Consider the following 21,285-nt stretch of genomic DNA (forward strand, 5'->3'; position numbering starts at 1 on the left):
TAATTTGTTACAGAGGGTCCCATCTAAGAATTCCGTAAAGGTAGAGAGAAAATTATTTTTCCTCCCCTATTAGTAGTTGGGCAGTTTTTCCCAAAGCTAAACAAGTCTCACCTTACAATCCAAAAATCATATTCGTAAAGTATTTTGACCGCTACTTTGATATTATTTCCAAACAAAAGCTACCATGCAATTATGTACAGAAGCCCTATTCATAATGACCAAAGGAAAAAAAGGAATCAGAAAGTCTTACAACAGATGACTGTGTGGGAACCCACTCAGACATCAAGAGTTGTTATAGGGGCCAGGCACGGTGGCTCGCTCTTGTAATCCCAGCACTTTGGGAGGCTGAGGCAGGTGGATCACAAGGTCAGGAGATCAAGACCATACTGGCTAACACTGTGGAACCCTGTCTCTACTAAAAAAAATACAAAAAAAATTAGCTGGATGTAGTGGTGAGCACCTGTAGCCCCAGTTACTCGGGAGGCTGAGGCAGGAGAATGGCATAAATCTGGGAGGCGGAGCTTGCAGTGAGCCAAGATCGCACCACTGCACTCCAGCCTGGGTGACAGAGAGAGACTACATCTCAAGGAAAAAAAAAAATTGTTTGTTTTATATTTAATAGTGATAACTCTGAAGACATAGTTGTTTTATTACACAAAAATATTAAATTTATTTTATTTAAGTTTTATCCAAATCACATTAACCTGAAAAACATTTGGATCGGTTCCTATATTTCTAGGAGTTTGGGAATATTTATTTATAAATGATTTTTTTCCAAGCCAAGTTAGAATAGAGCACTTTTAGAGGATTTTATAAATGAAATTTGCAATGCTATACAGAGTTAAGAAAAATCAAATATACAAAACATACATTAATAGACATACAAACACAAATAGAGATCTCATAGCTTTCATCCTGAAATTTTAGCCACGAATCAGGCATAAATATTCTGATGGTTAATTTTAGATGTCTGCTTCATTGGATTAAGAGATACTAACATAGCTGGTAAAGCACAGTTTCTGGGCATAAGTGTGAGGGTGTTTCTGGAAGACACTGAGATAAGGAAGATCCACTCTGACCCAATGTGGATGGGCACTGATATGGTTTGACTGTGTACCCACCCAGATCTCATCTTGAATTGTAGCTCCTATAATCCTTACATGTTGTGGGAGGGACCCGCTGGGGGACGATTGAATCATGGTGGTGGTTACTGCCATGCTGTTCTCATGATCTGATGGTTTTATAAGGGGCTTTTCCCCTTTGACTTAGCACTTCTTGCTGTTGCCATGTGAAGAAAGACATCTTTGCTTCCCCTTCCGTCATGATTGTGAGGCCCATCCAGCCATGTGGAACTGTCAGCCCATTAAACCTCTTTGTTCTTTATAAATTGCTCAGCCTCAGGTACTTCTTCATAGCAGTACAAAAATGGACTAATAAAGGCACCATCCAATTGCTTGAGAGCCCAGATAGAACAAAAAGGAAGAGGAAAGGTGAATTATCTCCTTCTGAAGCTGAAACATCCTTCTCTTGTCTTTGACATCAGAACTTCAGGGTCTCAGGCCTTTGGCCTCAGAATGAGAGTTACACCATTGGCTGAACTGATTCTGAGCCCTTTGGACATGGACTGAGCAATGCTACCAGCTTTCCTAGTTCCCCAACTTGGAGACAGCCTATTGTGGACTTTCTCAGCCTCAATAATTATGTGAACCAGTTTCCCTAATGAATCTTCTCTCATCTGTCTATCTACATAAATCCGACGGATTGTGCCTTTCTGGGGAACCCTGACTAATGTGATAATAATAATACAAAATTCACCAGCTTATATAGAAGACTTGGGTTTTGTCTTTACCCCATTTTATATTTGTATTATAACTGTGTTTCTGGAAAAAATGGAACAAGTTTTTATCTTCTTCATATGAGGGCTAAAACTTTTTTCTCACCAATATTTTTGGAGATTTTTACGATTTTCAAGATTTTTCTTTTGACCCTAACCCCTGAACCAAACCCTCACCCCTACTGCTAAACCCTAACCCTAACCCCTACCACTAAACCCTAACCCTAACCCTAAACCTAAACCCTAACCCTAAACCCTAACCCTAACTCTAGCCCTAAACTTAACAGAACCCCAACCCAAACCCTAAATCCAACCCCAAACCCAACCACAACCCTAATGCTAACACTAACCCAACCCCATCTCTAAAACCATGACCCTAAAATCCTAACAACCCTAAATCTAACAACCCTAACCCTAACAACACTAACAAACCTAATGTTAGCAACCCTAAACCTAACAACTGTAACCCTGACCCCTGACCGTAACCCTTTGTATAAATATCAAGTGATCTTGAATAGACAAAACACTCCTGAAAACGAAAAGCCCACTTAGTGGCTCACATTTCTCATTGTCAAATATTACTGCAAAGGAATAGTAATCAAGACAACATAATACTGGCATAAGGAGACAAATATAAATCAATGGAACTGAATGTCCAGTCCAGAAATAAAACTATACCTCTACGGCCAACTGAGTTTTGACACGAGCCAAGACCACTAAATTCAACAAACGCTGCTAGCATCTGACTACCTAGAGTCAGAGGTAACAAACTGTACACTTACCTCACAACACAGAAAAAGTAACTAAAAATGGTTCAAAGCCCTACATATAAGAGTTACAAATAGAAACTCTAGAAGAAAACAGAGATATATCTTCATGACCTTGGATTTGGCAAAGGTGTTACAGATCTGAAACCAAAAGCACTAGCCACAAAAGAAATAATTTCCTCAAAATTAACAACTATGCATCAGAAGACATTATCAAGTAAGTTGGCTGTGCACTGTGGTTCACGCCTGCAATCCGAGCACTTTGGGAGGCAGAGGCAGGAGGATCACTTGAGTCCAGGAGTTCAAGACCAGCCAGGATGACAGAGCAAAACCCCATCTCTACTAATAGTACAAAAATTAGCCAGGAATGGTTGCACACAGCTGCAGTCCCAGCTACTAGGGAGACTGAGGCGGAAGGACTGCTTGACTCCAGAACGTAGAGGTTGTAGTAAGCTGAGATCACACCACTACACTTCAATCTGGGCAACAGTGCAAGACCCTATCTTAAAAAAAAAAGAGAATGGGTATGATGGCTCACGCCTATAATCCCAGCAATTTGGGAGACTGAGGCAGATGGAACACTTGAGGTCAGGAGTTGGAGACCAGCCTGGCCAACATGTCGAAACCTTGTCTCTACTAAAAATACAAAAATTAGGGCCGGGAGCGGTGGCTCACGCCTGTAATTCCAGCTCTTCTGGAGGCTGAGGCAGAAGGATTAACTGAGGACGGGAGTTCAAGACCAGCCTGACCAAGAAAAGCAAACCCCATCTCGACTAAAAATACAAAATTAGCTGGGCGTAGTGGCACATGCCTGTAATCCCAGCTACTCGGGAGGCTGAGGCAGAAGAATCATTTGAACCCAGGAGGCGGAGGTTGTGGTGAGCCAAGAGTGCACCACTGCACTCCAGCCTGGGGAACAAAGCAAGATTCGGTCTCCAAAAAAAAAAAAAAAGAAAGTGAAAAGACAACCCACAGAAAACAAGAAAATATCTGCGCATTATATATCCAACAACGGTCTGTTGACTACAGTATATAAAAAATTTGTATAACTCAACCACAAGGACAACCAAATTACAAATGGAGACAGAGTTGAACACACACTTTGCCAAAAAGACATGCAAATGAAAAACAAGCACATGAAAAGATGATCAATATCATTATCATTATGGCCATCCAAACTGAAACCACAACCAAATACTCTTTCACACACACTAGAAAGGTTACAATCCAACAAATGTAAAGTAACAAGTGTTGGCAAGGTTGGAGAGAAATCAAAACCATTAAATACTATATGTAGAATATAAAATGGTGCAGCCTATTTGTAACATAGTTTGTTATGTCCTCACAAAGTTAAAAACACAATGGGCATGGTGGCTCATGCCTGTAATCTCAGCACTTTGGGAGGCTGAAACAGGCAGATCACTTGAGTGCAGGAGTTCAAGACCAGCAGACGGACATAACAAAACCCCGTCTCTACTAAAAATACAAAAATTAGCCAGGCATGGTGCCACACACCTGTAGTCCCAGCTACTAGGGAGGCTGAGGCGGGAGGACCACTTGAGCCCAGAATGTGGAGGTTGCAGTAAGCCGAGGCAACACCACTACTCCAGCCTGGGCAACAGCGCAAGACCCTGTCTCAAAAATAAAATAAATAAATAAATAAATAAACAAACAAATAAATAAAGGCCGGGCATGGTGTCTCAATCCTGTAATCCCAGCACTTTGGGAGGCAGAGGCAGGCGGATCATCTGAGATCATGAGTTTGAGAACAGTATGACCAACATGGAGAAACCCCACCTCCACCAAAAACACAAAAATTAGCCAGGCATGGTGTCCCATGCCTGTAATCGCAGCTACTCGCATGAACCCAGGAGGCAGAGGTTATGATGAGCCAAGAGTGCACTACTGCACTCCAGCCTGGGAAACAGAGCAAGACTTGGTCTCCTAAAAAAAAAAAAAAAAAAAAAAAAAAAAAAAAAAGAGGAAGAGAAAAGACAACCCACAGAAAAGAAGAAAATATTTGCCCATTATATGTCCAACAACGGTCTGTTAACTACTATATATATAAAATTTATATAACTCAGCAACAAGAACAACCAAATTACAAATGGAGAAAGAGTTGAACACACACTTTGCCAAAAAGACATGCAAATGGCAAAGAAGCACATGAAAAGATGATCAATATCATTATCATTATGGCCATCCAAACTTGAAACCACAACCAGATATTCCTTCACTCACACTAGAAAGGCTATAATCCAATAAATGTAAAATAACAAGGGTTGGCAAAGTCGGAGAAAAATCACAACCATTAAATACGGTATGCGGAATATAAAATGGTGCAGCCTATTTGTAACAGAGTTTGGTATTTCATCAAAAAGTTAAAAATAGGCCGGGCAAGGTGGCTCATGCCTGTAATCCCAGCACTTTGGGAGGCTGAAGCAGGTGGATCACTTGAGTCCAGGAGTTCAAGACCAGTCAGGATGACATGGCAAAACCCCGTCTCTACTAATACAAAAATTAGCTGGACATGGTGGCACACAGCTGCAGTCCCAGGTACTAGGGAGGCTGAGGTGGGAGGACTGCTTGAGCCCAGAATGTGGAGGTTGCAGTAAGCTGAGATCGCACCACTACACTCCAGCCTGGGCAACAGTGCAAGACGCTGTCTCAAGAAAAAAAAAAAAAAAAAAGAAAGGTCCAGGTATGATGGCTCACACCTGTAATCCCAGCACTTTGGGTGGCTAAGGCAGATGGATTACTTGAGGTCAGGAGTTGGAGACTAGCCTGGCCAATATGGTGAAATCTTTTCTCTAGTAAAAATACAAAAATTAGCGCCAGGCTCTGTGGCTCACACCTGTAATCCCAGCACTTTGGGTGGCTAAGGCAGGCGGGGCACTTCAGGTTGGGATTCGAGACTAGCCTGACCAACATGGACTAACCCCATCTCTACTGAAAATACAAAATTGGCTGGGCTTGGTGGTGCATGCCTGTAATCTCAGCTACTCGGGAGGCCTAGGCAGGAGAATCGCTTGAACCTGGGAAGCAGAGGTTATGGTGAGCCAAGATGGCACCATCGCACTCTAGCCTTGGCAACAAAAGCAAAACTCTGCCTCCAAAAAAAAAATATATATATATATATATATATATATATATATATATATATATACACACACACACACATACACACACAAAAATTAGCCAGTGTGGTGGCGCACACCTGTAACCCCAGCTACTCAGGAAGCTGAGGCAGGAGAATTGCTTGAACCCAGGCGACAGAGGTTGCAGTGAGCCGATATCAGGCTACTTCACTCCAGCCTGGGTGACAGAGCAAGACTCATCTCAAAATAGAAAATACATGGGAGGAAATGGTATATCCTGAAATGAGGACTTTCATTCTGGACTAGGGTTTCCAACGAAGGTGACAGTTTATCCTTCAGTCTCCACAGGCCAAGAATTTGCCATCCAGCAAGAGGCAACAGAGGAAGCCCCCCAAGTCCCATGCCAGAACTATGACATTATTACATTCCATTTCAATACTTAAATATTAATAATTCATCCGCTTAAATATCTACACTTACTTTACCAATTTTACATTGTATTGATGAAGAGGTTTCCAAATTTCATATAGGTCGTCATGATGTGGACAGGACTTTTTGATAACTATACCAAATGACTATATAAAATATAAGTGTTAAGGCCAGGTGTGGTGGCTTACGCTTGTAATGCCAGCACTTTGGGAGGCCGAGGCGGGCGGATCACGAGGTCAGGAGATCGAGACCATCCTCGCAAACTTGGTGAAACCCCGTGTCTACTAAAAATACAAAAAAATTAGCCAGACGTGGTGGTGGGCGCCTGTAGTCCCAGCTTCTCGGGAGGCTGAGGCAGAAGAATGGCGTGAACCTGGGAAGTGGCAGAGCTTGCAGTGAGCAGAAATAGTGCCACTGCACTCCAGCCTGGGCAACAGAGTGAGACTCTGTCTCAAAAAAAAAAAAAAAAAAAAAAAAGAAAGAAAAAGAAAAGAAAAATATAAGTGTTTAAACCTAAAATACCTTGCAACTGCTAACACAGGGCTAGAGAATATAGCAAGGTAATAGTCTGTCCAGTAAATTCTTCTGAAAAAAAATTTTTTTTTTGAAACAGAGTCTCACTCTGTGAACCAGGCTGTAATGCAGTGCCACGATTTCAGCTCAATACAACCTCCACCTTCCAGGTTCAAGAGATTCTCCTGCCTCAGCCTCCCAAGTAGCCAGGACTACAGGTGTGTGCCACCACACCAGGCTAATTTTTGTATTTTTAGTAGAGACGGGATTTCACCAACTTGTCCAGGCTGGTCTCGAACTCCTGACCTCAGGTGATCCGCCCACCTCAGTCTCCCAAAGTGCTGGGATTACAGGAGTGAGCCACTGTGCCCAGTCTTCTTCTGCAATTTCGACAATCAACTGTGCGATTTGCCTTTCCTTCAGCACTGAGATTTTATTTTTCTTTCCTAATTATTTCAAACATGAATTTTGGTTCCAGGGAACTAGTATTTCCTTAATTTATAAATTGAGGGTGGCTGAGCATGGTGGCTCATGCCTGTAATCCCAGCACTTTAGGAGGCCAAGGCAGGCAGATCACTGGAGGTCAGGAGTTCAAGACCAGCCTTGCCAACATGGTGAAACCCTGTCTCCACTACAAATGCAAAAATTAGCCAGCTGTGGAGGCAGGTGCGTGTAGTCCCAGCTACTAAGGAGACTGAGGCATGAGAATCGCTTGAACCCAGGAGGTGGAGGTTGTGGTGAGCCAAGATCACGCCACTGCACTCCAGCCTGGGTAACACAGGGGGACTCCATCTCCAAAAAAAAAAAAAAAAAAGAGGGTCATCTCACAGATGATCTAATAAATAATGCTTTGTCTTTAGAAATTCACATTATTAACTTTTCTACTTTTAGATATCGTAACTGCTGTGACTTGAAGGACTTATCTCAACAAAGCCTTAAAAAACTAGGGTGGGCAGTGGGTGAATGGATTGGGGGAACCCACACAAAATCCCCAAGACATCTGGAAGCCCATGTCCCCATGAGAGGGACTGCAGGCAGCTGTAGCAGACTGGATGGGAGAGGACAGCAGGCAGGAGAACTCAGGGTCTGGAGGCCATGGTTCTAAGGCCAGAGGAAATCATTGGCAAACTTAAATCCAGAGCTTGACAGGATGAAATTTGTGATTGTAAATGAATATTTGCCATTACCAAGTGAGATCGCCAGTGGTTAGGTGCTCCTCCATGTGGGCCACAGTGAGGAGAACATGGCATCAGGCCAGGGTGTTCCTACCAGGAATGCAGGATCTGCACCTGTTTAGGACGAAACGCTGGGCAGACCCAGCTTAGAGTCATCTCTGCTCTTTACATCTGTCAAGGCTGTGAAAACTGAGAGTCGCCCAGATGCGGTGGTTCACACCTGTAATCCCAGCACTCTGGGATGCTGAGGCGAGTGGATCACCTGAGGTCAGGAGTTAAAGACCAGCCTGGCCAACATGGTGAAATCACATCTTTACTAAAAATACAAAAAATTAGCCGGGCGTGGTGGTAGATGCCTGTAATTACAGCTACTCCAGAAGCTGAGGCAGGAGAATCTCTTGGAACAAGGGAGGCGGAGGTTGCAATGAGCCAAGATGGCACCACTGCATGCCAGCCTGGATGACAGAGTGAGTCTCTGTCTTAAAAAAAACAACCAAAAAAACCCCCAGAAAACTGAGTCTCATGAACAGTTCCCGAAAAAGAAATTGGGCCCACATGAAAACACATTTTTCTGCCAGCTGGGGCAGGCAATGAAGTGAAATAGGTCTGCGGACTGGACTTTCACATAGAGACCGTATATTTCCTAATTTGGGGGTTATGTGGGGATCATCTGGAGGACTGTTCCTGCTTTTGGTGAAACACAGGGAGGTATTCTTTGTGAAGCTGCAAATATGGCACAGCAATAACCACTGGGGAATTGGAGAGAAAAGAGAAGGCATACTAACTGCTGTTGCAAGTTTCCCAGAAGTATGACATTATTGGGAAGTAAACTGCTTCTTAAATCAACTGTGTCAATACCACGTCAGTAAGGCACAGACAACAACATGAAGTTTCATGACAGGCCAAATCTAGCCCAAACCCAGTCCGGCAGAGGTTGTCAACCCAGCGCCCCAGCAAGAGCCAGAGGGTCCCATCCTGGGAGCTGCAGACGCTCTCCTGTGGGCTGCAAAGGCCATGGCCGCATCCTGGACAGGACGTAAGCTCTCAGGGATACATGCATGTTCCTGGGGTTATATGAGTGTGACGGGTGTGGCATTAGTCTGACAGTGTCACGGGCATTCCAGTGGTTACGTGTGTGCTCGGAGGGACAGATGCGTGTTCCGGGGGTTATATAAGTGTGACAGGTGTGACGTTAGGCACACGATTTCATCCCCGCATTCTGGGCGTTACGTGCGCTCTGAGGGACACATCCGCATTCCTAGGGTCGGATCTGGACAGCAGCTGTCACGTTACCCTGACGGTGTGATCTCTGTATACAACGGGTGCTAACACCAGCATCACAGATGGAGTGTTATTAGTACTACGGGGGTTATTATCACTGTGGTGGGTGTTCCAGTTGCTTTCCTGAGGCTACATTTCTGTTCCGAGACCGTGGCTTGGCTCCGTGGCCGCCTCGCCTTGGGTGCAGAGAACGAACCTCAAGTGTGCTGGATTCACAGGGGCTTTTGGTTTCTAATTTTCCACAGGAAGGGTCTCTGCCCCTCAGCTGCCAAGGCTGAAAAAGGAAGGATTTTATTCACCACGGACGCGAGCTCGAGGTGTCCAAAAGCGAGGGGCGTATCCCAGTATGTGCTGAGGAGAACGCGGCTCCCGCTCTCGCAGGACTCAGGCGAGGAGGTAGCACGCGGCCGCCTCAGGGCTCAGAAAAGCCGGGCTCGCGCGTACTCTGCTGGCGGCCGGGGGCACTGCAGCGCCCTAGAGCTCACTGCGCTGTCGGCAGCCCCGTGCCCGCTGCTACACATCCCGCTGCACCACTTAAAGACAGCATGGAGTGTTTGGCGCTATCGTTCTAGAAATGCAAACTGACACAGAGCCCACTAGCCCGTGAATTTCTAAAAATGCAGAAGGCACAATTAATTGGAAACCATAGGAAATAAAATCAACATGAATGCACATTTTACAACTTATGCAAAAATTTACTCAACATAGTCCTCAGACTTAAAACGCGAAACTGTCAGAGGCCTCTTAACCACAGTGACTTTATTTTAAATAAAGGTTTTAAAAAAGTTAAATCTGGGCAGGGCGCAGTGGCTCATATCTGTAATCCCAGCACTCTGGAAGGCCAAGGCGGGCAGATCACTTGAGATCAGGAGTTCAAGACTAGCTTGGGCAAATTGTGAGAACCCTATGTCTACAAAAAACACACAAATTAGCTGGCATGATGGCACGTACCTGTAGTCCCGGCTACCCGGGACGCTGAGGCGGGAGGATTGCTTGAGCTCAGGAGTTTGAGGCTGCAGTTAGCCCACCATGATCACACCACTCCACTCCAGCCTAGGCGACAGAGTGAGACCCTGCCTCACACACACACAAGTTAAATTTGTTGGATTATATATTTAGGGGGTTGAGTACTTTTGGTTATAAAATATTTATGGTTGCGGGAACAAGTTAATAAATAAAGACATAAAACTTATAAAAATGTACCAGGACTTTAAGAACAAAAAAGCATTCTTAGTTTAAAAATAAGTTTTACTTTAAAGGTAATAATACACTCATAAATTCTTGTTAAAATCCACAGTAACATAGACAAGTAACAATATTAATAGCCTGTCACAAACTGATCACAAGCCTTTATAAAAGACAACACTATTTATAATAACCTATATAAACAAACATTAAGCCCGGGCGCGGTGGCACATGCCTGTTATCCCAGCACTTTGGGAGGCTGAAGCGGGAAGATCACTTGAGACCAGGAGTTCCAGACCAGCCTGACCAACATGTGAAACCCAGTTTCTACCAAAAATACAAAAAATTAGCCGGATGTGTTGGCACGCGCCTGTAATCCCAGCTACTTGGGAGGCTGAGGCAGGAGAAACCTTGAACCAAGGAAGCAGAGGCTGCAGTGAGCCGAGATCATGCCATTGTGACAGGAGTGAAACTCCGCCTCAAAAAATAATTTTTTTAAAACAGGTGCATTCCTCCTCTTGCTTTCTGAGGACGCCCTGCTATGTAGTTGAGTAGTCGCTAATAAACTACCTTAACTTCACTATACTCTGTGATTCGCCATAAATTCTTTCCAATGTGAGATCCAAAAACCTATTCTTGGGGTCTGGGACAAGATCCCTTTTCCGGTGACAAAACTATACAAATTCTAGAATAAAACACAGAAAACTATGTGACCTTGGGTTTGGTCATGAGTTTTAACACATGACACTGTCAGAGGCATTTAACGCCTCCTTTATATGAACTCCAGGGTGGTTTATGTTCCATTGGCTAAGAGAAAGTTTTCTTCCAAAATGTAACATGATTTGAGGTCAAACATTAATATCAAGTAAACTCAAAAGATGGAAAAGATAGCATTAGTTCTGGGAAAACCAGAAGTGTGCCTTTTTTGGAAATAATCATCGGTAGCACAAACTTCAGATTCTGCAAAGGAAATAAAAATGAGTTAACTTACATTTTTCACAAATTAAGATATAAATCAAGATAATGAAACCCAGAAATCCAATCTTACTGCTTTTAATGTTCATTAAAAAAAAAAAAGACATCTTTAACAAATAGCCCCAGTAATAGTCACCAACTAAGTCTTTACTACTTAAAAGCAAAATCCACCTATCTCCTGAACAGTATCCACTTTACAAGCCTCATTATACGTACTGGAAACAAGTTTCAGAAATAAATATATGCATGTATATATATAAAAATATATTTCAAATAAAAAATACTTTTAGATAGTGGTATTACAATACATTTAGAAATTAATAACGGAAGCAAATTATGGGAGATCATCCACGCCTGTCCCAAAGGTACCGAATTTATAAATCATCTCAGATGCGGTGCAGGACAGGTTGAAAATAGGAACGCAATGAACCCGTGCAGAGCAGCGGCCGGCGCGGTGTCCAGGGCAAGACCCTGCCCGGTCCAGGCCCCTCCGGCCCTGGGCCCGACGACTGCTACGCCTCTGACTCCAAGCTAACGCGGAGCCCGAGCGCGCGTCACAACGTGTGGGGCCGGGGAGGCTGCTACCCAGAGGCGGAGTGCGGGATCGCGAGGGTGCCCACCCGCCTCTCGCTCCCGCCGGCACGTACGGACTCGCGTCCCCGCCGGGCGCCGACTAGGCAGCAGCACCGCCCCCGGCACAAGAGGCTCACGCGCCTCTTACCTAACAGGAAGTTGGAAGCAGCGCGCCCCCACGGTGCACTGAACGCACTCAAACAGAACCGGACGCAGACACGCGCTTTCAGCCCAGGGGAAAAACTGGCAGGGTCGGAAAAGCAAGCAGCGCGTGCGGGAGCTCAGAATGCGCCCTGCCTCGGCCCGAGACCCCGCCCCGGCCCGGCCCCGCCTTTTTGTCTGCCTCACCCCTCCCCGCCCGGCACGTACTGGCCCCGCCCTTCGCGCGGCGTTTTTTGTTGACCCGGAAACGGATTCTCCGGAGCCAAGGTCCGCTCGGGTGAGTGCCCTCCGCTTTTTGTGGCCAAACCCAGCCACGCAGTCCCCTTCCTGCGCCATCCTCCATACCCGGGGTCTGTGGGTCTCCGCGGACGTCACAGGCTCGGCAACAGCCCCACTGTAGGCGGGGAGCCCCGCGACGCCCTGAAATGCTCCGAAGCCTGTCGCTCAGCTGCCAGATCTGCGTCTGTGTCCGGTTCCGTCACTGAGGTCGCCCCGTCCAGCCCTTCTACCCTAGTTCTCTTCACCGTCCGCCCATCCTATCGCGCGCCGCGTCAGGTCCCCATTCGGCACATGGCTTGTCTCCCATCGTCCCCACCCTTGCCCCTCTTGGCAGCTCAGGGCAGCCCTGGGATTTGGCAGACGCCAGTCCTCCCTGAGATGTCTCCCCATCCTTCCCTCCGCCTGGCCCTACGTCTCCGCAAACCCCCCGCTTCGGGGTGACCGCTTCAGACAGGAAGCTGAGTCCGGGCCTGGGGTAAGGGACCTGCCCAATCCTGTGACAGCCCGCGTCCTTCTGACAGTCACCTCCCACTAGCGGTTACCTTCCCGGTGCCCCACTGAGAAGTGGGCTCTTCCTTGGCAGGGGCTTCTTCACTGTATCGCTGTGGATGTCGAGGTGGGGCAGGATCGTGAGGAGAAAACAAGAGAAGAGGGAGGTAGGGCCAGCGAGGGACAAAAGGGGAGGGAAATTTAGATGGGAAGTGGATGGGTGTGAGGAATTTGAACAAACACTGAGAATGAAGGAGAGTGACCTGAGCAAGTAGTAGTGGGGTAAATGGAAATAGACAAAACGGCAATCAGCAGAGATGTGGAGGACAGAATACAATGAGGGGGCCCTGACTGTCAGTAGCAGAGGGGGCAACAGAAGCCTAATTCTCAAATTCCTTAGATGATTTTCTGATTTCCAAATTAGTTTCCCTTTGAAATTTGTTGTATCAGGTTCAGTTTATGAGGCCTCAATACTTTTCAGTCTTAATTATGTATTGAAAATACTTTTTGTTTGGTAAATACTTTTACATTAATTCAGTGTGCACTTTGTAAGAATATTGATGATTTGAGTTAGTTTAGTTTTCAACATCTTCCTCTATTCCTTTATATGATCTCTGTATTTAATGACTGTAGGATAAAATTTCCAACTAAGTATAAATATCAAGTTTTCTTTGTGCTGTTTTCTGCAATTATTGAAGGATGGGCTGAATTGTCCTAGAACTTTGTTCCAACAGATTCCATGTGTTCATAATGAATAAATTTCTCAAAGATATTTCGAAAGCTCACCTTTTATGTTTTTTATTGCCAATAATTACATCTTTTTAATTTTTATATTTTTGGGTGACTTAATGTGATGTTCTGGAAAAGACAAATGCTTTTAGTCAATATGATTAAAACCGTGAAAGACAAATTGCTGTTACTTAAGAGTGTGAAATTTGATCTCAAATCTGTAGGGGGCAGGGATGTTAAGGGAAAACTGCCACTGTCGCATCCAGATCATGTCATTCCTGTTAAGCTGGTGCTGGTTACTGTCTACTGGCTTCTGTTCACCTTTCCACCTGCCCCAAGACATACACATAGTGACATAAGGCAGTGGATAGGGAAAGAGCAAGACTTTTTAAAGTAAGCACGGAACAAAGGTGTCTTTCTAATGAGGAGGAGCTGTTGGTTCCGGGAAGGAAGCTTGGAGGAGAAAGGGCAATAAGATTTGGGTATTCAGGATCCAGAAGTGAGAGAGAGCTTGGGAAGCTCAGGAACCGGAGAAAGAAAAAGCATTGCCCATTCTCACCCATGACCCTGTGCTCAGCAGGTACTAGCAGAGACTTCAGCAGGAACCAGAGAAAGAAAAAGCATTGCCCATTCACACCCATGACACTGTGTTCAGCAGGTACTAGCAGATACTTCAGGCTCTGTGACTAAAAGGGATCAGACCAGTTCATATACCCACAGCTGCCATGTAAGGATGTGTGTGGACTTTACTAGGGAAGAAGGGTGTTATGAAGGAAGGGGCAGAAAAACTCACCTGTTGGTCTCCAGGTAGAAGTTTATTGTCCCGAATTCCTGGAGGTTCAGTGAAAAGCAGAAGACTGTCTTTTTCACATGTTGAGTTATGCCCCCATATATGTGGTTGTGGTAAAGAAAGAGGGTATGTCGATGGGAAGTCCTGAAATGCATGTTCCTAACATTCAGCAGGGACTTCTCAAGACACATCTTGCCTTAGAAAGAAGCTCAGAGAAGAAAAATGGAGAACAATTAGATATGACATTTTCACTGGAAAAAGTCATATTATTCACTGATTGTTTTGTCATCTCCCTCCTTAAATGTTGTTTTTAGGATTTCGTAATATCTGACCCTGCCTAACACATTTCCTAACTCACTCATAACCTTCCCTTAACTTCATCCCATCTTCACAGTATCACACTGTGACCCAGTGATTTCTAACTTGTGAAGTTCCATTCGGGGGATCATATGGGAAGTCCTTCACACCCAGACATGGTGTGGAAGTGGGCCACATAATGTCAGTGAGGCAAGTATGGATCGTTTAGGGATGATGCACTGTCAGATCTTGTTGACCATGATTAGAAACACTGTGCATATTAGTAGTGAATTAATGTTGGGAATACCTGACAAATCCTGGAAAAGAAGATTAATGAGAGGAAATTTGTTCTGCCCAATTGTATAATGCATTTGAAGCTTAAAACAATGAATCAGTATTGATCTAGCCTCAAAATATTAATGATTTGGATTAGAAGGAAGACTTTAGAAAATGATAGCTATGACAAATTAAAGTAGCATTTCATCCACACGATGGAGTTTGTTTATTCAGTAATTGCTTTAAGAATGGAATCAACGTAAGTGTCTAACAGGAGGGTATTTTAGAAATTGTTCACAGCACGTCTGTTCCAAGGAGACCTTGATGTTCATAGATTTGTAAAGAACGCTGCTTACTAGCACACTGACTTATCTGCAAATGTCTGAGGGTTCCTCCACTTGGGTAACTTGGGGGTTTGATCGCAGAGTAAATAAATGGTACATTTTATATTGTAATATAGCAAGATGCAGCCCACAAACTGTAGATACTCTTAACTACCATATAAAGTTCATCTACTACTTTAACCAGAACTTGATACTGTATGTATGTTTTTTGTAGATTTGGATAAAATGACAATTCATTATTATTTCCAGTTCACAAAGTAATTGTGAGGCTGAATACATTTTATTATTTTATAGATGTATGTGTAAAATGAATTTTTCTGCGTGACTCATTTTTGATGTATTTTAGATGCTATTTTATATTTTGTAGTTTAATTGTATGTACACACACACAAATACACACTTAGGTGTCTTATTATGTTTCTGTAGCGAAACCAAAATCCTTCCTTCATGCCGTTTGACTTTATGTTTTCCTCAGGAAGGCAGGACCTATTTTATATGATAAAATATTATGTTTTATTGAATCCACTTATGATATTGTTTAATATTATGAATATTTACATGACTTATTTTAAATTTCCAACTAACATAGATTTACATGAAATTTAACATCTTTATTTTTTTCTTTTCACAACTATTTTGACTATATCCTCACCAAAAATCAAAATTTAGACAAAATTGGCTTTTAGACTAATTCTCATTTTTTACATGTGAAAGACTACATGTGACTTTTAAGTCTAGCTTGCCCTGAGTCTGCAGTCACCGGGGTTTTATGTCACTGTGTCCTCCAATCTAATAATATTATTTTCAGGCTATATTCATGTCATTTTAATGTCCTCATTAAGTTTTAAAATTTCTTTACATGGGCCTACAAATTTATTTCAAATGTTCCTCATAATATTTTGCTATTGTAAATAGAGACTGATTTTGTGCGTTTGCTTTGTTTAAAGATTAATGTTACTAAACAGGAAATACTGATTTCAGCTTATTCAGAATAGTTTTGCCCACTTTTTAAATGTTCTTATTAGTATTGATAATTAGAATGGATTCTACTTTTTCAAGTTTACAGTCACATCATCTGAGAATAACTACAGTCTCATGTCTTTGACTCCATTTTTGTAGTCCCTCTCCTTTTCCGTCTTGTTTTGGTCCCACCTCAGGCATCATGTGCAGTGGTGAATGGCATCAGCCCCAGCCAGCCTCCTTATTCCAGCCTTACCTTAAGTGGAAATGGTTCTTTTGTTAACTCTTCAATATATAGTTTAGATTTTATTGATTAAGAATAATTAGTCCTCACAATTCGATATGATTTTTAAAGATTTTAAATTATTTTTAAAGATTTAAATTATTTGAAAGTGTTTTTTCAAACATCAGTTGATGTGATTGTTTTTAATCTTTAAAATTAATATGTGAAAGTAATACGTTTTCTAGTATGGAATTATCCTTTTATTATTGCAATTAACTCCACTTTACAATGCTCTGGTATTATTTAACCATACCAGTGATGGCCAGGTGACCAAAATAAATAGCCAAATGGCTAAAAGTGTATTAATGATTTTTGCAAATATAATTAATGAAAATTGTTGGTTAAAATTCTAGTTGTTGTTGCATTTATGTTCATTTTGATTAGCATAATAAACTAATGAGGACAGGCTTATTTTTCTCCTTCAAAAGCATTTACATTACAAAGGAGGTAGAAGTGATTTGACATGAACTCTGATGTATAACTTAAACATTAAAATTAGCTAATCAGATTTTTTCTGCTGATTACTGAGGGAAAGTTTTAACTCTATTTTCATGGAAATTAATCAATGTATCATGTATTCATGTTAGAATACAATTGTTCTGATTTCTTAGATTTTGAATTACTACTTTTAAATAAATACAGTCTCTTTTATTTACCTGTGTTTTTTCTTTCCACCATGAGTCTTTTTGGTTTCATGATCTTGCTCTCAAAACTTTTAAATTATTGATTTCTGTCAAATCTGTTCATTCATTACATTATTTTATTATTTATTAAATTCTTTTAACTTTTTAACTTTTATTATTATGTACTGCATTTGTAACAATTTGGAAAGTCAAGTAACTACTGTTTTATTTTTCTTTATCTTGGTTTATGAGTGTTTTTAAAGTTTTACTTTCCTTGAAGATCACAGCTGTAGCCCCAATTCTATGGTCCTGGCTACTTTTATTTATCAGACTTACTAATATCATGAATGTAATTGGAATACTCCTTTGATTTTACTGGTGACACATACCCACTAGTGTACTGAGATGGGGAAAAAAAGTCTTTACAACTCAGATAAATATAGAGTTGATATTTATTATTTATGTAAGTGTGATCTTGTTATTAAATTCCTCTATCATATTTATGGAATTAGCAATTTCTCTTTGAATCCAGACGTTTCTAGTCATGTGTATTTCCAACATATGTTTTTAGCCACATACACTTTTTTGAATATCATATTTGGTGTTTAATTTTTGCTAGGATTATAGGCTGGACTCCAGATCCAAACTCGACATGTAGCAGACCCACTAAAAACATACATTGAGCCCCTAGCACTGTTTTAATCTCCGTGGCCTGGCTGAGCTTCTGCCATCTGTCCTCCTAGGCACTGTGAGTTCTGGACATCTCATTTGGCATAACTCAGCAGTGGCCATTGGTGGATCTCATCCTTAGTACTACTCCCTGCTGGCAAGGGTGGCCCAGGCCCACATAAGCCATTGCTGGGCTCCTTGGAGGACTTAGAGAATCCTGAGATTGCCCATGAGGATGGGCATGCCTCACAGTCTAGCACCCATCTTTACTGATGCCTGTAGAGATTTAGAAGCTCACAGGGGTCTTTGATGTCTTTCTTATGCCTCCATTGTCTGCAGTGTGACTCCCATACTCCTAAGCCAAGGTAGAGAATTTTGAGGAGGCTTGTATGGAGGTTTATGGTGACCCCCATGGTTCTGTGAGACTGGTAGAAGGCACAGACGCCTTAGACTTCTCCCCCAGAGGAATATGTGAGACTAGTGGAGGAAAGGAGAGTAATGAAGTATGCATTTAGCATCCCAGGCTATCATTGCACAGCTCTAAGGAGAAATACAGGGTGTCTTATGGCAACTGGCACAGCTCTGTGAGACTGGGAGATATTGAACAACCTTGAAAAATCAAGGAGATGTGACCCTACTGAAGGAACAAAATAAATCTACAATAATTGACCATAAAGAAATACAGGTTTTTGGCTGGGTGCAGTGGCTCACACTTGTAATCAAAGCACATTGGGAGGACGAGGTAGGCAGATCACTTGAGGCCAGGAGTTCAAAATCAGCTTTGCCAACATGGTGAAACCCCAGCTCCACTAAAAATACAAGAAAAAAAAATTAGCTGGGCATGGTGACGGGCACCTATAATCCCAGCTACTCAGGAGGCTGAAGCAGGAGAATTGCTTGAACCCAGGAGATGGAGGTTGCAGAGAGCTGGTATTGTGCTATTGCACTACAGCCTGGACAACAAGAGTGAAACTCCGCTAAAAAAAAAAAAAAAAAGAAAAAGAAATGGAGGTTTCTGAATTTCCTGATAAGAATTAAAGATAAATTGCCTTAAAGGAGCTCAATGAGCTGTGAGACAACACTGATAGACAAGTAAAATCTGGAAAAGAATACATGAACAACATGAGTATATCAACAAAGAGAAACCATAATAAAAGAAATGTAGATTCTGGGGCTGAAGAACACAGTAACTGAACTAGATCAATACAGGGTTTCAAGAGCTGACTTGATCAAGCAGAAGGAATAACCAGTGAACTCAAAGACCGGTTATTTGAAATTATTCAATCAGAAGAGCAAAAAGAAAAAGAATCTTTTAAAAAGTGAAGAACCTCTGTCTGACTTTGCTAAAAATTGGAGGTTCCTAAGAACTCCTTCCCCGCCACCCCCCGCAAGGCAGACTCTTGCTCTGTCACCCAGACTGGAGTGCAGTGGTGTGATCTCGGCTCGCTGCACCCTCCACCTCCCAGTTTCAAGCGATTCTTGTTCCTCAGCTTCCCAAATAGCTGGGATTACAGGTGCCTGCCACCACGCCCAGCTAACTTTTATATTTTTAGTAGAGAGGGGGTTTCACCATGTTGGCCAGGCTGATTTTGAACTTCTGACCTCAGGTGATCCTCCCGCCTTGGCCTCCCAAAGTGCTGGGATTACAGACATGAGCCACCATGCCCGGCAAGAACTCCTTTTTATGTTAGATTTGCTAGGGTTTAGCAGCTCACAGAACCCAGGAAAACAGTTTGCTTAGCTGATTTATTACAAAGGACATTTTAAATATTACAAATGAACAGCCAGCTAAAGAGAAACATACAGCAAGTTTTGGAAGCGTCTTAGTTTTAGGAGGTCTGTCTCCAAGCAGTTGGCATGTACCATTCTTTCAGCATGTGGATGGCTCTTCACTCATGCAGAAGCTCTTTGAATCCCACCATTCAGGGATTTTTACAAAGTGTTCATCTAGTAGGCATAATTGTTATCAACTCGATCTCCAGCCTCTGCCCTTTACCAGAGGATAAATCATTAAAAAATTGATCCCTTTTGAGGTAGAAGGATCTCGTCCTCATGCTCCTCAGTTCCTTCCAGAATCAGCTTCCAGTTCAGCTGCAGAACAGGTTCTGGTGCTGGCTGGAGTAGCCCAGGCAGGTGCCGTCGGGTCTGAGTTCACACTGGTGCCCATGTGGTCTCCAGTTACGGTGTGGGCCGTGGGGTCTGAGTTCACACCGTTGCCCATGTGGTCTCCAGTTACAGTGCTGGCCATGGAGTCTGAGTTCACACTGGTGCCTGCGTGGTCCTCAGTTACAGTGCTGGCCATTTGTGCCTTTCTGGAAAGTTAGAAGGAGGAGCATTTCATCACCTCTCTGTCCTCCCACACCTGATCTATGCTGGGCCACCGTGAATTCTTCCTTTTAACTGTTTCTCTCATCACGGGCAACGCTGGTGTTCTGTGGTCAATGTTTGCCATTTCTGAAAACGGATTCTGTGTTTCTTTATATAATCACGTGGTCTCTTTTACGAATTTCGCTTTTCTTTAAGAAAATCATCGTGCTTTTATCTCTTCAATCTCAACTCTGTTCCCTGACACAGGCTCTTACCAGCTCGAAAATTAAAGGTAATCTTTGATTATACTTAATACTTTCTAAAGTTTTCAAAAGTTTATCAGCACGTGGGTTACTGAACATTGACTGTTTATTTAATGGAAAATTAGATTCTAAGTAGAGTATTAGAGTGAAAATGATCTTTTGATTTAATTAAAATATTCAGGTAAAAATATTAAAATGCCTTCGCCAAACTTCATGCCTGTGTAGCGTGAAAACATTAAGCTGCTCTCTGCTCCCGGGAATACATGAGTAGAGTATGTGTTTGAAAGCGTCATTCCAGTCTTAAGTTTTAGGTATTCTTAAAGGGGTTGGCTGGAGAAGTGACATTTAACATTGAGTGAACGTTTGACAAAGATTTGTCTCGATATAAAAATAGTTAAAAACAATGTTTAGTGTTTCCTGTCAGGGTTCACCCATTAAAGAATGGTCTTGTAAAAAACTCATCCAGAGTGTCGGCGCCCAGAGGTGCTACCTTGCCCACAGTTGTGTCATCTGCTGTCACCAGGCGACACGCCCAGCGTTTAGCTGCGCGTCAGATGTGGCCACGGGGCCACAGGACATCCCTGCGGACGGATGTTCTTATGCAGATTAATGAGGATGGAGACCGCTGCAGAACTGTAAGCCCCCCAGGGGCTGACGGAAGCCTGGGAATACCCGAGACACCAGAGTCGCTGCTGCCCTGGGTGGAAGGAAACCTGCCCTGAAAGATGGGAAATGCAATAAGGAGAAAGTACCAAGGTACATGATGCTGTGAAAATGGAGATGTTTTAATTAAATTAACAATTAAAATCATTTTAATTATGTGAATTACTTGAACTCATGTTAGTTCTTTTTAGGAAATTAATACTTAAAGCAAGTTTGTTTTCTGAAGTGTTTGATTTAATTGAGTCAGCACAAGAGTTAGCATTGATATCTGACCCTCTTCCAGGGTTGGGGCAGAGGAGATGGGGGCAGAGGAGACGGTCC

At 42.9% G+C, this 21,285-nt stretch overlaps 2 long non-coding RNA genes across 5 annotated transcripts in view; one reads left to right on the forward strand and one right to left on the reverse strand.

The window, feature by feature from the left end:
* LOC135968746 (uncharacterized) overlaps positions 1-12,140 on the reverse strand; it is a 32,773-nt gene extending 20,633 nt beyond the window's left edge. For 2 of the 4 annotated variants that reach the window (XR_012429521.1, XR_012429520.1), the window contains exons 1-2: positions 11,979-12,140; positions 10,049-10,150 (exon numbers count right to left, since the gene is read on the reverse strand). This is a non-coding gene — a long non-coding RNA (uncharacterized lncRNA). Of the gene's footprint in view, positions 1-10,048 lie in introns of all 4 variants that reach the window. The other 2 variants (XR_012429519.1, XR_012429517.1) reach the window with 1 other exon arrangement.
* Positions 12,141-12,220: 80 nt separating this feature from the next.
* Positions 12,221-21,285, forward strand: part of LOC135968747 (uncharacterized) — a 164,093-nt gene continuing 155,028 nt past the window's right edge. The window contains exon 1 of the long non-coding RNA XR_012429511.1: positions 12,221-12,269. This is a non-coding gene — a long non-coding RNA (uncharacterized lncRNA). The remainder of the gene's footprint in view (positions 12,270-21,285) is intronic.

This window comes from Macaca fascicularis, chromosome 20 (genome assembly GCF_037993035.2).
Source record: "Macaca fascicularis isolate 582-1 chromosome 20, T2T-MFA8v1.1".
Taxonomy (NCBI): domain Eukaryota; kingdom Metazoa; phylum Chordata; class Mammalia; order Primates; family Cercopithecidae; genus Macaca; species Macaca fascicularis.